Raw genomic sequence first — 14473 nt, 5'->3', positions numbered from 1 at the left:
TATTTTATTCTATTTATTTTATTTTATTCTATTCTATTCTATTTTATTTTATTTTATTTTTTAATCTACACACCAAATAGCAGGGACTTGTCTGTGCATTTAGCCTGTCTCCTACCCACCTGGTGGCCCAGCACCAAGCCCATTTTTCTGTGCATCTCCTGATGTTGGGGCCACCAGCTCGGGACAATGACCTGCAGTACAAACCTGCTCCCCATAACACAAACCAATGAATTTTAGGGACCCCAAGGTTTGGTCCTCCAGCAGCACCAGGGACAGCCACGGCAGAGCTGAGGTCCCTTTAGCTGCAGGTTTTTGGGAGGATGCTGGTTATCAGTTTGTAGCACTGAGCCTATTATATCCCTGCACTAATTACCCATACTATAATATAATGGGATTTTCCACCTGTCCACACCCTTCTCTCTTTCCTCTCCCCCATTTATTTTTTCTTTTCTATATTCGATATCTGCAATCTAATTTTTTTTGAAAAAAAATTTGCCTGAAACGGGGAATTTTCCATAGCACAAGCCAATAGAGACCACAGAAAATCCATTTGCATTTGGTCCTTGGATGGAAACTGCAGGCAAGCGGTGAGTAAATATGAGAAGGAAAAAGATGGAAAATTTTTAATTTAAAATCTTAAGTTAAAGATTTTTTAATTTAAAAGAAAAGGCTGTTACGAAGAGGCCTGACAAGGAGTTAATCTGTTCAGAGAGAAAATCTGCAAGTGGGAGATTTTTTTCTGCAAAAAATTGGGTTCAGAGCTGCAGGGAGGCAAAGCCCAGCTTCTCCCTCACCTAAAAAAAAATTTAAGCTCTACAAGGTGCCTCTGCACATCTTCCTTGGATCCAAGCAAGGTGGAAATGATCCTCGTTACGTGGCCAAGCAGGTTCTCTGACTCTCTGCCTCTTGCTTGGGATGCTCCCAGGAACCACATCTCCCATGGATCTATCAAAAGTTTATTTTTGAGATAAACTCCCCGAAAAGTTACTAAACCACTGCTCAGATTCTCACCTCATGTGGGTTTTAATGGTCATCGAGGGCTGGTCCAGTGTTACACCGGACATAAAACTTAAACTTATTGGGAGAATTGGGGAAAAATGAGAGGATTTGGTTCGGTTTGCTGGTTGGGAATCCAGCTGTGTAGTCGCGATGGGGAGGCAGGGAGCCGTGCTGGAGCAGCACAGCACAATTTTGGGAGGGGTGAGGGTCTCGTTGGGTCTGGAACGGCAAACACAGAGGTGTTTTTGCAGGCAGGGAGGTGTCGCCTTTTATCCCCAGCCTATTTCCCATGCTGAGCCACGGATGCTCCGCTCCAGGGAAAGAGTTGATATATCTCTGCGCGTTGCCCAAGAGAGGTGATAACGCTCCACACGTGGGTCCTGCAGCCCCAATAATTTCCTGGCAATCTAGAAAAGTATTGATTGTGTCAGACGGCGCCTCCATGCTTCATCCCGGAGTGAAAAATTCGGTCCTGCCGTGCAGTAAATTCAGCAAAGCATCCACAATTAATGCGCAGTTCCTGGCCGTGCCTCTCGGATGGCCTGCCACGGGCTGATTGATAACGGGAATTTTGCTAACTGCCTTAAGAGCAAATTAAGGAGCAAGTTAAAATATTTGTGCTGCGGGCACTGAAAAACAACCTCAAGGAGTAAGCTTTAAGGTCGCATTAATCTAGACGGGTCTCTGAGCCGTCCCTGCAGGATCTCCCTCTCCTTCCTTCCACCCCTCCCGTCAGCCCCACCGAAAACCAACAACATCCGTGGGCACGTCCAAGGGCGGACACAGGGCTCGTTTCTCACCCCCGTGGTGAGAAATTGTTAAATTTGGGTTCAGTTTATGCAGGTGGGAGGAAAGCAGAGGTGCTGCAGCTCCCCGCAGGCCAGCAGGGACCACCACCCACCTCACTCCCCTCACTGCTTCTCATACCGGTGCCCTGTAAAATTAAACGGTGTTGAGCTTCACCTCGGAAGGGGAAAAGCAATTCCAGGCCGGCTGAAGCCGATGGGAGCTCAGCACCGGTGCTTGATAAGCACCCATGCCCAATTTCCCTCCTCGGTGCAGCCGACACAAAGAGCTCGAGGGACTCGGATCTGAATTTTTATCTATTTCAAAGGCTTCGTTGCTGGATGGGGACGCCGGCAGAAGCTGTGTAACCCCGGCGCAGTTAGATGTCTCCGCAGGAAATGCAGAAAAGGTTGTTTAAAGAGCAGAGGAGCGCTGAGAAGCCTGATAGCATTGCAGAGGAGGCACAGGCGAGGGCTGTGAGAGCCCATTGAAAATAAAAGTGCCATTAAGGTCTGAATAAGCAACCGAGGGGAAATGAAAAAGGCCTCCGTAAAGAGGGACGAGGAAGGAGGCAGCAATTCACCGTAGGGAACCCCTTGCAGAAAGGATGCCCTGGTGCCATGGGGGGAGGTTGTGCACGTCCCAGCCTGGAATTTCTGCTCGATTTTGAGCTCCATTTCTGTGCTCCAGACTGCACGTGAAGTGGTACCCAGCTGTTCCAGCACCCCTTTAATGCCAAATCTCCTTTGGGTGCACACAAAGCAGACACAAAGTGTAATTCTAGTCCTGACTCCTCCACCAGTTTGGAGCAAAATTGTTGGCAAGCCACCCTGAGCCAAGAATTCAATGAGCTCAAGGGATGGATGTAAAACAAATATTCAGACACAGAGGGAGGGTAGTGGCAAATAAAGCTCTGCCAGGAGGCTCAGGAGGTACAATTTCCATTCCCAGCTCTGTCAGTGGGCTGGTCAGAGTCTGGACCCAGTTCCTAACCTATAAAATGGGAATAATTCTGCTGTCATTTCTCAGCTGTCCTGCATAGCCTGGAATAGTCCTTGGGGCTGGTGTCGTATGAGAGCCTCATTCATCGTGTTCCCTACAGCATGCGCAGTGCAAGAGGAGCACCAGGAGGACACAGCTGCATTGGAGAGATACCCAAGGGTCACCTTTTGTGCTGAGATCCCCGTATAAAAGCACAGCACTGCGAATTTTGTGGCATCGAGTTAAGCTTGGTTGTGGTCCATCTCCTTCTGTCTTTGGCTGAATTATCCCCATCCGTCCCACCCCTGCTTTGTGCTGGCCACCTCCTCGGTGATTGCTGCTCTTTGTGAGGACTCTGACAACAGACAACGAGGGTGAGGAGAGGGTTTGTGGACTGAAGGAGAGGCGCAAAGTGTGATGGTGATGGGTCCCAGGGGAGGAGAGCCAGAAGTGCCACGGGTGATGGATGGATGCGATGCCAGGGGCACGCCTGGATGTGCACGAGGCAGGAATAACGAAGGGGAGGAAGAAGCAGATAAGTGGATTGAAAGGATTTACAGCTCCTTCACAAGGACGGGGGGCAAACTCTTTGGGGCCACAAGGGAAAAGGCAGGGATGATTCCCCTTGGGTTCGTGGCTGCGTTGCGGGAAGGTGACCCAGCTGCCAGGCACGGCAGGGTTAAACAAATTCCCTTCCTGCTCGCTGGCTGCTGACATAGAAATGTGATTTACGCGGGGGAAAGCCATATTTTTACAGCCTTACATAACGCTGTGACACGCTGGACCTTCAGTATTCCCCTGGCAAAACGCTGGGTGAATGCCACTGCTGCTAAAGTCGAATGACCTCTCCGGAAAGCAAGGGGCGGTCGTATAGCTGTCACTTGGAGCAAGATTTAAGGGGCTTCACCCAGGCAGCAGAAAACCTAACGCAGCCCACAACGTATTGAAAAAATAAATGTCCTGTGTCCCCAGGAATGCCCGGTGCCACCGGCTGAGCACTGCGAGCCCCTGCAGGCTGTGGCTGGAGAAGAGCAGCAGGGCTGCGTGGCCACGGTCTGCTGCTCTACAGACAACGTGGTGCAGCAAGGAACAGCTGAGAAGAGTGCTTCAACCTGGAAAAAAAAAAAAGAATAAAATTGATAAATGCCTCGTGTGCATGTGGAGAGATTCAGAGCGTGCCCCCGGTCCTGGGGAAGTTATTTGTAAGCAGCCTTGAGCTGCTCAATGAATTTCCCTACATTATCTGTCAGGGAAGTGCTGGGGAGCTGGCTGCAGCTTTGTCATCTTTGCTTGTGACATGGGATTATTGCCAAATTATTTCTCGTTCTGTTGATGGCTCTGTCAGAGCTTTGCAAATGATGGCAAGGTTGGAAGATGCTCTCAGCAAACCCTGGTTCCTCCCTGGTTAATTGCCAGGAGGGGGATACAGAAGGGACAGCCACGGAGCAGAGGGGATTACTGATTATAAACCTGAGCAAAGAGCACAGCAATTATTATTTTTTTTTTTTATTTCTGTGCAGTTTCATTCCTGAGACCGATGCACCGGGGACTGTTTAAGGATTTTGGGCAGGATGCAAAGATTAACAGGGCAGCAAAACAGAAGGAGGCTTGAAAGTGTCTTTGGCATGGATCTGCCCATCTCCATCGCTTGGAAGTTCTCACGTACACAGTCCCAAAATAATTTGTTGCAAGACTTCGACCTCTCCTCCAAGTCAAAGGCTGATGGGGCTCCTCGCCGTGAGCTGTGCTGTTTTTGGGGAGGAACAAAGGATGCTCACCACGGTCTGAGCTCGCACCTCTTTGCAGGAGCCTTGCCCCCTTGGTTCTGCTCTGCTCGAGTCCGCAGCCGTCATTAATCACACCCCGACCAGCTGCCGGAGGGGTGGTTTTAAATCTCCCCAGATGGCTCTGCAGAAAGTTCATTAAACACGAACACTTGCCATCCTGAGAGGGAATTAAATGAGAGTTAACACCTCTTAATGAGGGACTTAAATGCTGGGTAATAGAAATAACAGCTGAACACCATGTACCTCGACGCATGGATGGGACACAGGGGAGTCCCCAGCAATCCTATTTTTTTCTGGCAGGTGCCTTGATGGGGACCGACCCAGAAATGTCCAAAAATCACTAAAGATCTGCCCAGGGATGCCCTTCTGGGGTTAAATACAAATCTCAGAGAGGAAGATGCTGGGATTTGGAGGAGCTGTGGGTGAGCACTTTCACAGCTAAAGGTGGAAATCCAGGCTAAATCCCCCCAAAACAACTTTTGCACCTCTATCCTGAGCTCAGCCTCTGAAGGGGACTCTCTGTGAGCAGGTGGCTCGGCTAATCAGTTAATTGGCTTTGCATATTGCAAAAGGGCCCCTTGAAATTAAAACCCCTCTGGATGGGACCTCAGGGACCTGTGCTTGGGTCTGGGTGGGATCAGCCCTTCCCCTGCTCTGCAGCAGCACAGGCACGTGAGCAGTGCTGAAAGATGGCATGAAAAAAGCAATGAAAAGGAGCTTTAAAATGGTAATGTCTTTTTTTTTTTTTTTTTTTTTCTGGTGCCTATAAATCCGGGGGCTGATAAATATTTGCATTTTCCCCTGATAAAAGCCAGTGCATTAGAACTGTAATGGGAAGTGGGTCTGCTTTGTGGTGAAGTATAGATCTCGAACAAATTCTAATCACCTGCTCAGGAGTAGACACGGGGGAGTGGGGAATTGATAGATAAAGCATCAGCTATTAAAAGAAACACCGCACAGCTCCTCCGGGCTGGATAAATCAAGGAGCCCTTTCTATTCACGTTCACGTGCAGCTCAGGAAGGCAAATTGATGAGGACTTGAGGTGTACTCTTGTGTCAGATTAAACCGTGATTTATGGCCAGGAAGATTGCATTTCAATGTACCTGCCGTGGAAAGTTCTCGTCGCCGTTTCTGGCTGTGCTTTTCCCCTAGCAGGTAGGAGAGAAAGTCCTAGCAAAGCCAAAGAGCCAAGTGCATGTTTCAGCCGGACACGTAGGGGTTAAAAGCTCTGGGGCTGGATGGGGGGTTCTGTCCTGGGTAGAAAGGTCAGGATTTGGGGTGGCTGCTTGTAAAAACTGAAAATAAAGCAAATTTCAAGCTGGTGTTCGCTACTGATCTGTTCCTGGTGTTGTTTCTCATTTCATTTCAAGGTTTATTTTGAGTCCTTCAGCTGCAGCAAGCCCAGAGCAGGGCCTCTTCTTTGCTCTGCTGCAGGCCATCACCTGGATTAAAAAAAAAATAATAATTAAAAAAAAAATAAAAAAACTCTTGCAATTCTGAAACAGGAGGGAGAGGAGAAAATGGCACATCACTGATTGGGCTAGGGAAAGACAAAGAAAGAAGGGGTGGCTTGGATATTTTGTGGAGCAGGGACTCTTCTTGCCCTTGTGAAGTGCTGGGGAAGATCTTGTACACCCAGAGGCCTCCCAGGAGCTGATAGTGGTGGTGGCACGAGGGGAGCAAGGAGATGGGGGTCACCATCCTCCATCTACGCTTTGCTTTGCACGTCCTGGTGAAGGCAGCATCCTTCCTGGTGCTGGATCCCACTCTGCCTCCTCCAGGCTGGGCATCCCTTGGTCCTCTACTGACCAGTCCCACCAGTTCACTTTGCACTTCCCAGTGAGAACTGTGTCTGGATGAGGCCAAATTTCCTTCCCACACCTCATCCTGAGGCTCCCACCATCCCCCAGACCTGGGGATGCTGCTGACAAAGGAAGAGGTGGGAGAAGCATCCAACCCACATTTGGTCCTTGGAAGTAACCCTGCATTGTTCCTGGTGCTGAGCAAGCCTGGCGTGCTCTGAGGCAGCACGAGGGGAACTCTTCAGGAGCTATTTAGAGTTATTGAGAACCTGGAGAGGAAATCCTCGTTATCTGTAAAGGCTGGCGGGCACGGTGGCAGCATCCATACAGCTGAGAGCCACCAGCCCCAAATAAAGCCAGCACATCCCTTCGAGTGCTCCCAGTACCCCTCAGTCTTCTTCTGTGGGATAAACTGGTTTGGGATGGGTGGGAGCAGCCCCACGATGGGAACACGGCTGGGTAATTCCACCCACACCATTCCTTGCTCAGGAATTAGGAGCGGTTTGGCTGATTGCTGATGGAGAGCTCTGATTTCCACCTCCATCGGTGTGCAAATAGCTATCCACAAGGGGAGCTGGCTCGGGGAGGGACATTGAATACTTCACCTGAAAGGGGCAGTATTTCCTCCCAGCTCACAGGAGCGTGGTTTGGCTTTCCCTCTGCTTGTCTCCTCCGAGGGAAACCCACAGAGGTCCCCTCTGATGGTTGGGGCTGCAGCATCCTGCTTTTGGCACCGCCATCAGCAGGCAAGGGGGCAGGCATCCTGGTGGAAATATCCACAAATATCCACAATATCCACAAATAAGTGAGGCTGGGACAATGCAGGGCCAGCTGCCAGCTTGCTCAGAACCTTGTCCTGCCCAGATCTGAACATCTCCAGGGATGGGGTGGCCACAAGCCTGGACTCCTGCTTGCCCAGAAGGCATTTTCCTGGGTACATCCAGGATATAGAGCTCCTTTTTTATTTAAAATAAAAAATAAAATAAATAAAATAAAATAAAATAAAATAAAATAAAATAAAATAAAAGGCATAATTGTTAGTTTGGTTTGGTTTTGAGTCATTGCCATCTGCAGAGGGCTGCCAGCAGCCCCGATACCAGGAGGCACAGGAGAGCTCTCCCTGCTCCACCACTGCCAGCAGCAGAGCTGAGAGAAGCCCTCAATTCCTTCACTCCCCTTATCAATGTATCACGAGATCAGTTTTCCTCAGAAAAAGTTCAAAAAAAGGTGAGATGCACTGGCTGCTCCACCAGGAGGTGGGGTGGAGAGAGGGGACCCTGGGATACTGGAGGAGGGGAAGGGGTGTCCCCAAATCTGGGGGCACAGCAGAGGGATGGGGATGGGGATGGGATGGGATGGGATGGGATGGGATGGGATGGGATGGGATGGGATGGGATGGGATGGGATGGGATGGGATGGGATGGGATGGGAGGGGGCCGGGAGGGGGCTGCTTTCGAGCTGGGTTCCTTGTGCACATTAATGATGCTCCACGGGGGATGCGACCTATTTAGGGCGTCTTTAGTGGACAAAATTTGTCCTCGTGAGGCCACACCTGGAGTCCTGCATCCAGGTTTGGGACCCCCAGCACCAGAAGGATGTGGGACTCGTCTCTGAAAGCAGAGACAAGCCCCAAATAGTTGTAAAACCCCTGAGTTTCCATTCTTGTGACTTGCCAGAGCAGGCAGACACGCTTCGTTCTGGACTGGAGAAGCAAACAACAAACTTTCTGATATTGCTTAATATTTTCTCTTTGCCCTCCTCCTTCACGGAGAGTTTGGCTATTTTGACATCTCCATCAGGGCTGAAGGTGGGTGTCGGGATTTCCCAAGGGGTGGAAAGTCTCATTTTCCCTCAGGTCAGCCCAAATAATAAATCTGCAGCCAATTAAACCTCCCACTTGTCCCCTTCCACAAACCACGGCCTCCTGGAAGTTCACGGCCACAGCTGAGATGAACTCCTCTGTCCTCCCACCACAAAAGCAGAATATATTGCTCCCAGGGGACCCATTTTCCTGCCTTTTGGTGATATTACTCCATTTTTTTTTTGCATTTACCTGGTCTAGTTGTACCCTTTCTTTCTCTAAAGGGCTGCCAGCAAACATTTAGGATTATTCATGCATATTTTGGTCACAGGGAGTCCCTTGTAATCACGATTCCTGCACAGAACAGAAGCTTTTTTGTCTGGTTTCTTTATTTATTTTCTTAAATGTCAGAAGAAATCAGTGGAGTTTTGCAAACACGGAGGAAAAGTTGATGATGGACCAGAGAAGCACCCATGCAGGTGGCAAATACAGACGCAGAGCGTGCAGGTGGTGAGGGTCCTGCCATTGCTTTGTGCCCCTTGGTGCTGGGGTGTCCCCAATGGGACGGAGCTTGCAGGAGAGTTTGGTGAGCTACTGACAAAAAGAGGCACATCCAAATGGGGAAATAATTCATGAAAAAGGGGTTGTGAGGTGCTACGGCAAAGCTCCAAAGCTATTCACTGCCCTGCCTCAGAAACCAATTTCTCAGAGGCATCCTTTTATCCAAATCCTGCCAGCAGAGCATCTCTGCACAAGCACCACCTCTGCAGTTAAACCTGGGACCCCTCGCAGGACCGAAGCACCAGGGGGGGTTATTGTGGGTGGATATCTTCTATCAGGGTCATCCTCTGGGGGATAAAAGCCAAAAATAACTCTTGCAGGGATGGAGACGTGTCCCAGCAGAGATCTGTCATTATTTTGGGGCTGTGCCATCCCAGAGCAGCAGCGTGTGGCTGAAAAATGAGAGTGGGAGGAAGGGGCTGGATCTGACCCCACCACCCGGAGCCCACCGAGGCTGCTCACAGATGGAGAGGGGCTGGTGAGGCAGCCAGCTGGGTCTGGGGCTGGTAGAGAGATGGATGGGGACCATACGCTGCGTTAGCATCAGGGCACGAGCGAGCAGGTTGGAAGCAAGGGACGGCTGTCAGCGTTGTCACCCTGTCAGGCAGTTCTGGTTTCAAACCCGTCCTTCACTGCAGAGCAAGCAGATGGGTGCCCTCACCATCCGCCACCAGATCCAGGGACAAATTGTGCAAGCTGTCCCCTCGTGGGATGCCAGCAGGAGATTTCAGCCCCTTCTGGGGTTTGGTTTGCACGGGGTGAGGCTGGGGAAGGACCTCCGGGAGCAACCAGGGGTGGGGGCTGCAGTGTTTTAAATTCTCTCTCTTTTTTTTTTTTTTTTAATTTTTTTTTTATTATTATTTTTTTCCATTTGAAATCATATTCCTACTGCGAAAAGTCTCGGGGGAATTGCTGCTGTGCCTTGAATTCCCTTAGACTTCATTTGGGATTTGCTGTGCCCAGGGTGAGGGACCTGGGGTCCCTCGGGGCAGCTGGGGAGTGAGAAGGGTTTAGCTGGTTCCGCTGGGAGAAGGAACCTCTCCTGGGGGAGAGACAGACAAAAACACGGGGATTTTACCAGCACAATTCCCTTCTGGGATGGCACTGGGCTGCGGGGGGCTGCTGGATGAGGGAGGTTTTGGGTTGCTTCTTGAAGGGCTTTGTCACCAGGGAGAAGGAGGAGCAGGTCCCTCACATATACCACCAGCACTGACCTTGGCCATCAGTCACAAGCACCAGTAGCTCCTGGGTTTTCACCAATAAACCTCATGGCCTCTAAAAATGTAAATCTTTAGTCCCCACTAAATGATACTACAAAATTTGGCTGCCCCAAATCCTGGCAGTGCTGCATGGCAGCGGGAGCGCTGGTGGGGCTCGTGGCGCTGCCTGACGTTGGGTTTATCAGCCCAAGGTGCTGCACCACGAGGGGCTTGTTCTTAATAAATGAGGTGGCAAAACACTTGGGGATGTGCAGGGAACGGGGGCAAGGCGAGGGTGCGAGATGGAGTGGGGAAGGGTCCCTGCAGGGTGCCCAGTCTGCAAGCAACGGGCCCCAAATGGCAGCTGCCTTCAGGGCCAGGAACCCTTTCCACCCCAAAAACCACCCATCCCAAACTTGTTTACGCAGGCAAGACCCAAATGGATGGATCTTGGCCTCAGAAAATTGAAATGAAAGTTGCAGGATGTTCTCATTTTTACATCTTTTTTTTTTTTTTCCCTCCCAATCTTTAATCAAATGTTGCTTCAGCTTTTTATGTAGTTCCTATCAAAAAAAGAAATCTGTAGAACAAATTTTCCCTCATTTCTAGTTTAATTTTTTTTTTTTCCCCGTGAGTGGCAAAATGTTCTCGTCTGAGACATGTTTAATGAATTTTCCACCGTCGCTTGCCTTTATTAGCGGCGATTTCCTATTTCTGGCGATGCGCTCTGCCATTCCCATGTTCCGGAGTGCGCTAAATTATTCAGCCCTTTTATTTCTGACTTCGGGTATTGTTCGGATCCGCCGGCACGCGCTGCTCAGGTGCTGGTGGAAGCTTTTCCTCGTCGAGATGGGGATTCAGCACGGGCAGCCTCGGTTGCTCCCCACCACGCTCAATTTTAGCAGCTCCTTTGCAAAGTCCAAACCTTTCAAGTTGTTGTGCTCATGGGTGGCAAGCAACCCTCCTGTCCCCTCCTCATCTGCAGTCCTGCTACCCCAGAAACAGAGGAAATTCATCTGATATTCATGTCCCTACCCAGGGCATGGACATTTGTGGGAACAGGCTGGTTTTAATGGTCTCCTGCTCAAAAATAGCTCCTCCAGGACATCTCTGCAGGGCACTGCCTTGTGCCTTCAGGAAATCCTTTCTGTCTCCATTTTCCCATAAATACGATGTTGTCCCTGCCCCAAAAGTGGACTGGGCTGTTAGTATTTATGAGGTGCAGCTGTTCCTAACAAAGGCAGGTGGGAAGGGAAGCAGCCCACATGCAGGAAAGCCGTGCTTGCTTGCGGTGCTTCCCTGATGCTTGTTTGCCAGAAAAGAAATAAACCCCCAGGCACGAAACGAATCGGTCCTATTTATGTCCCCTCCACCCATAAAGCCATCATTTGCTGCCTGAAAGCTCCACACTGTTGGAGAAAAGAGCTTTAGGATTTTTTTTTTTGAAAGCAGGGCTTGAGGGAGGAGATCATTATCAGAATTTAAGGGCTGGATGCAGGCTCATCCGTTCCTCAAAGGCTGGTATTAAGTGGGCTTCTGTTTGCTGATATTCATGCTTTTCACCTGGCACAAAAGACCTTGATTTAACAAAGAATATCGGTACAAAATATAAACCTGCCAGCAAGATTTCTAGCTGCGTGCTGTATTTTCCCAGCACCAAACCTTTCATTAAGCAGATATTATTGCAAGCAGGCGACTGAGGTGGAATAAACTGGGAGAAGCTGGGAGACGAGATGTCACTGGCCCCACTTTAGCACTAAAGCCAAAAAATGCATTAATAATTCCAGGTGTTATTCAGAGAAAGTGTCACTCAGGGGCTCGTGGCCCCAGACCACAGAAAAGTTGAGTTCCCAGCCCCAGGGACTCTTGCTCTCCCACATTTATGCTCTGCAACCTCTGTCCCCACCACTGGGAGACGTATCCAGACCTGATCACCTGGCACTGATTCATAACCGTGATTAGGGCACATTAGGGTTTTCTTCTATATTTTCCCTCACTTTTCTGCAAAAACTACAGAGCAGACTCTTCCTTGGTCTCTTCTGAATCCCCCCCTTGGAGGAATCCCAACCCATGATGTCTCCTGAAGTCCTGACAGCAGCTGGGCTCTCAAGGATGCAGGAGCAGAGCTCCCACCGCTGACCAAACCTGCCTCCATCTGGCTGCAGATGCCACCTTTGTCCATCTGGGACATTGTCCCTGCAACCAGCGCTGCTTTTCCATCCAGTATGTGCACAACACCTCTGCACTCCAACAGCAGAAGTAACTCTAGCACAGGTCCATGGTCCTCTCTGGTTCATGGCAGCTCATCCTGGTGGGGCTAAACCCTGCAGCTCCCTGAGTTTGCATGATGCAGCACCTGAGATGATAAATCCCCTGGGAACACAGCATGCTGCAGAATGCACCAGGCAGGGCCTGGAAAGCAGCAGGGCTTGTATTATCGAGGTTTTTCCTGTTATTTGCAGAATCCAGTCTCCAGTTACCCTAGATGAGAGACAAACTATTGCAATCATAATTAAATGTCACGTATATTTAACAGAGAGCAAGTCTATTCCACGCTCCCTCTTCCATCTGGCTCCAGCGCAGCTGCGATCTGACTGCTCGCAGCCTGGGCAATGATATTAGGGCAGTTTCTGTTTATCAGAGCCGTGATTGATGCCCGCAGTCAGCCCGTGATATAACGAAGGGAGTTCAGGCAGCACAATGGGGATGTATATTTAGGAGATGAAATAGTACCTTGTGAGCTGTTAAGTGTGACAAGGGGAGTGTAAATAAGAAGTGTAACATAAGGGCTGGTGAGTCACCATATCAGAGAGCTGCTCTGCAGCCAGAAAAGTACCTATTCTCTCTTAAAAGAGAGGGGTTGGAGCTGGCTGACACTTTCTGTGAGTCCTTCTGGGCTGCAAGCCCCCTGCGCCTTCCCTCCTGCGAGCCCGCGGCCGCACGATGGGCTCTGCATATGGCTTGAACTCCTGCAGGGAGATCGCAATGGTAGCAAAATAAATCAATAAATAAAAGACTTGGTCTTTTTTCATCCCGTTCTTTTAAATACAGAGCTATCCAGCAAGGCTGAAATGATGGACGTGACATACAGAGAGCACAGTCGCATCTCAGACGTGTGCTGAGCTCCCTGGCTGGAGCTCTGCTCCTCCCCATGGGCGTCCTCTCCTCTGCAAGCACTTGTCTGGGGCAGAAGGAGATAAGAAAGTGTCTCGGCCCACCTTACCCCATCACTGCAACCTCATCCCATATTATTTCCATTGCACTTGCAATTTCTTTCAAATTTCCAAAACCTCCAGGAGCGTTCACAGCAGTGCATTAATGCCAAAGGCTTGGACTGGGTATGGAATCAAGCACCTGCAGGAGAAGGCAGAAAGTGGTAGCACAGCACATTAGGTGGTCAGAAGGGCTTAGGATTTTCTTGAACATCACAGGCTATCCCTGGCATCATGTTGGGAAATCAGAGCTCTGTGCTTCACCCAGTGTCCAAGGTACATGCTAAGCATGATAGAGATATCCAAGAGTAAAAGTAGAAGCAAGCTTTGCCTCATTTCTTCTTCTCAGCCTTTCTGGATGGAAAAAGGCAAGAAGAAATATTCCAAGGGCTTGACCTCCTGCAGACCTTGCACCAACCTGAAAGCCACCAGCATGGGCTCAGCCCTGCGTTTGCCTGGGACCTGGAAATGACATCTTCCATGGAGCCTTCTGCAGTCCTCAGCAACCTGGTGTCCCCTCATCCCGGAGAGCTTGCTGGCACTTCTGCACGCCCGCCTGTCTCCTTGTTCCTGCCAGCAGCCTTGTTCAAAACATGTTAGATCAGGTTAGCAATTAAGTTCAGCAGGGGCCGGTTTATGACAGGTAATCACCGGGCTGCTGCTCATAGGTAGTGACAGACCTCACAGATCACAAATAATTCTGATGTCTACCTTGCCGCACGCCAGTTTGCATCTTCATTTCAGCTGCGATTTTCCCGATCTGAGCTGACAGCAGCTCTCGCCATCTGGAGAGAGGTGTGCTTCTCCTTGGCGGAGCTGTTTGGCACCGAGCTGCCAGGGTATCATTAGCAAACATCAGAAGCTGGGACGTGTCAGGTGTTTATTTCCCCACAAGCTGTTGTGGGATGTCTATAAATAGGAAGAAGCATGTTCCTAAGTGGCCTGGGAGCAAAAGCAGGGGAGATGTCCATGGTGGTGGGTCTCAGAATAAACCAGGGCTAAAGCTGAGAGCCTGGCCTAAAGACAGTCACAGAATCATGGAACCATGAAATGTCTTGGGTTGGAAGGGACCTTAAAGATCATCTAGTTTCAACCCCATGCCACCCACCAGATCAGGTTGCCCAAGACCTCATCCAACCTGGCCTCGCACACCTCCAGGGATGGGGCATCCTCTCTCTCTTCGTGATTAGTCTTGCAACAAGCCCTTGCTTTCCAGGTGAGGTTTCACAGTCAGCTTGAGCTAATGGTGAGCTACGGATTCTGGCATTGGAAAATCTCGCCAAGAACATCCTCACCGTGCTGCCCACCCTGTCCCTGGTGCAGCGCAGGGGGTGGTTTGGTTGC

The 14473-nt window shown here is 50.0% G+C and overlaps 2 long non-coding RNA genes across 2 annotated transcripts; one reads left to right on the top strand and one right to left on the bottom strand.

Annotated features, from left to right (window-relative positions):
• Positions 1-1940: 1940 nt before the first annotated feature.
• Positions 1941-4745, bottom strand: LOC137858231 (uncharacterized). Its single transcript, XR_011097592.1, has 2 exons — positions 4545-4745; positions 1941-3878 (listed from the first exon to the last, which is right to left on the bottom strand). It is a non-coding gene; the product is annotated as an uncharacterized lncRNA (long non-coding RNA).
• Positions 4746-5159: 414 nt separating this feature from the next.
• On the top strand, positions 5160-6748 carry LOC137858266 (uncharacterized). The gene is made up of 3 exons (XR_011097621.1): positions 5160-5280; positions 5567-5709; positions 5925-6748. It is a non-coding gene; the product is annotated as an uncharacterized lncRNA (long non-coding RNA).
• Positions 6749-14473: the final 7725 nt, after the last annotated feature.

This window comes from Anas acuta, chromosome 1, assembly GCF_963932015.1.
Source record: "Anas acuta chromosome 1, bAnaAcu1.1, whole genome shotgun sequence".
Classification (NCBI taxonomy): domain Eukaryota; kingdom Metazoa; phylum Chordata; class Aves; order Anseriformes; family Anatidae; genus Anas; species Anas acuta.
This window is presented reverse-complemented; position numbering and strand designations above follow the sequence as displayed.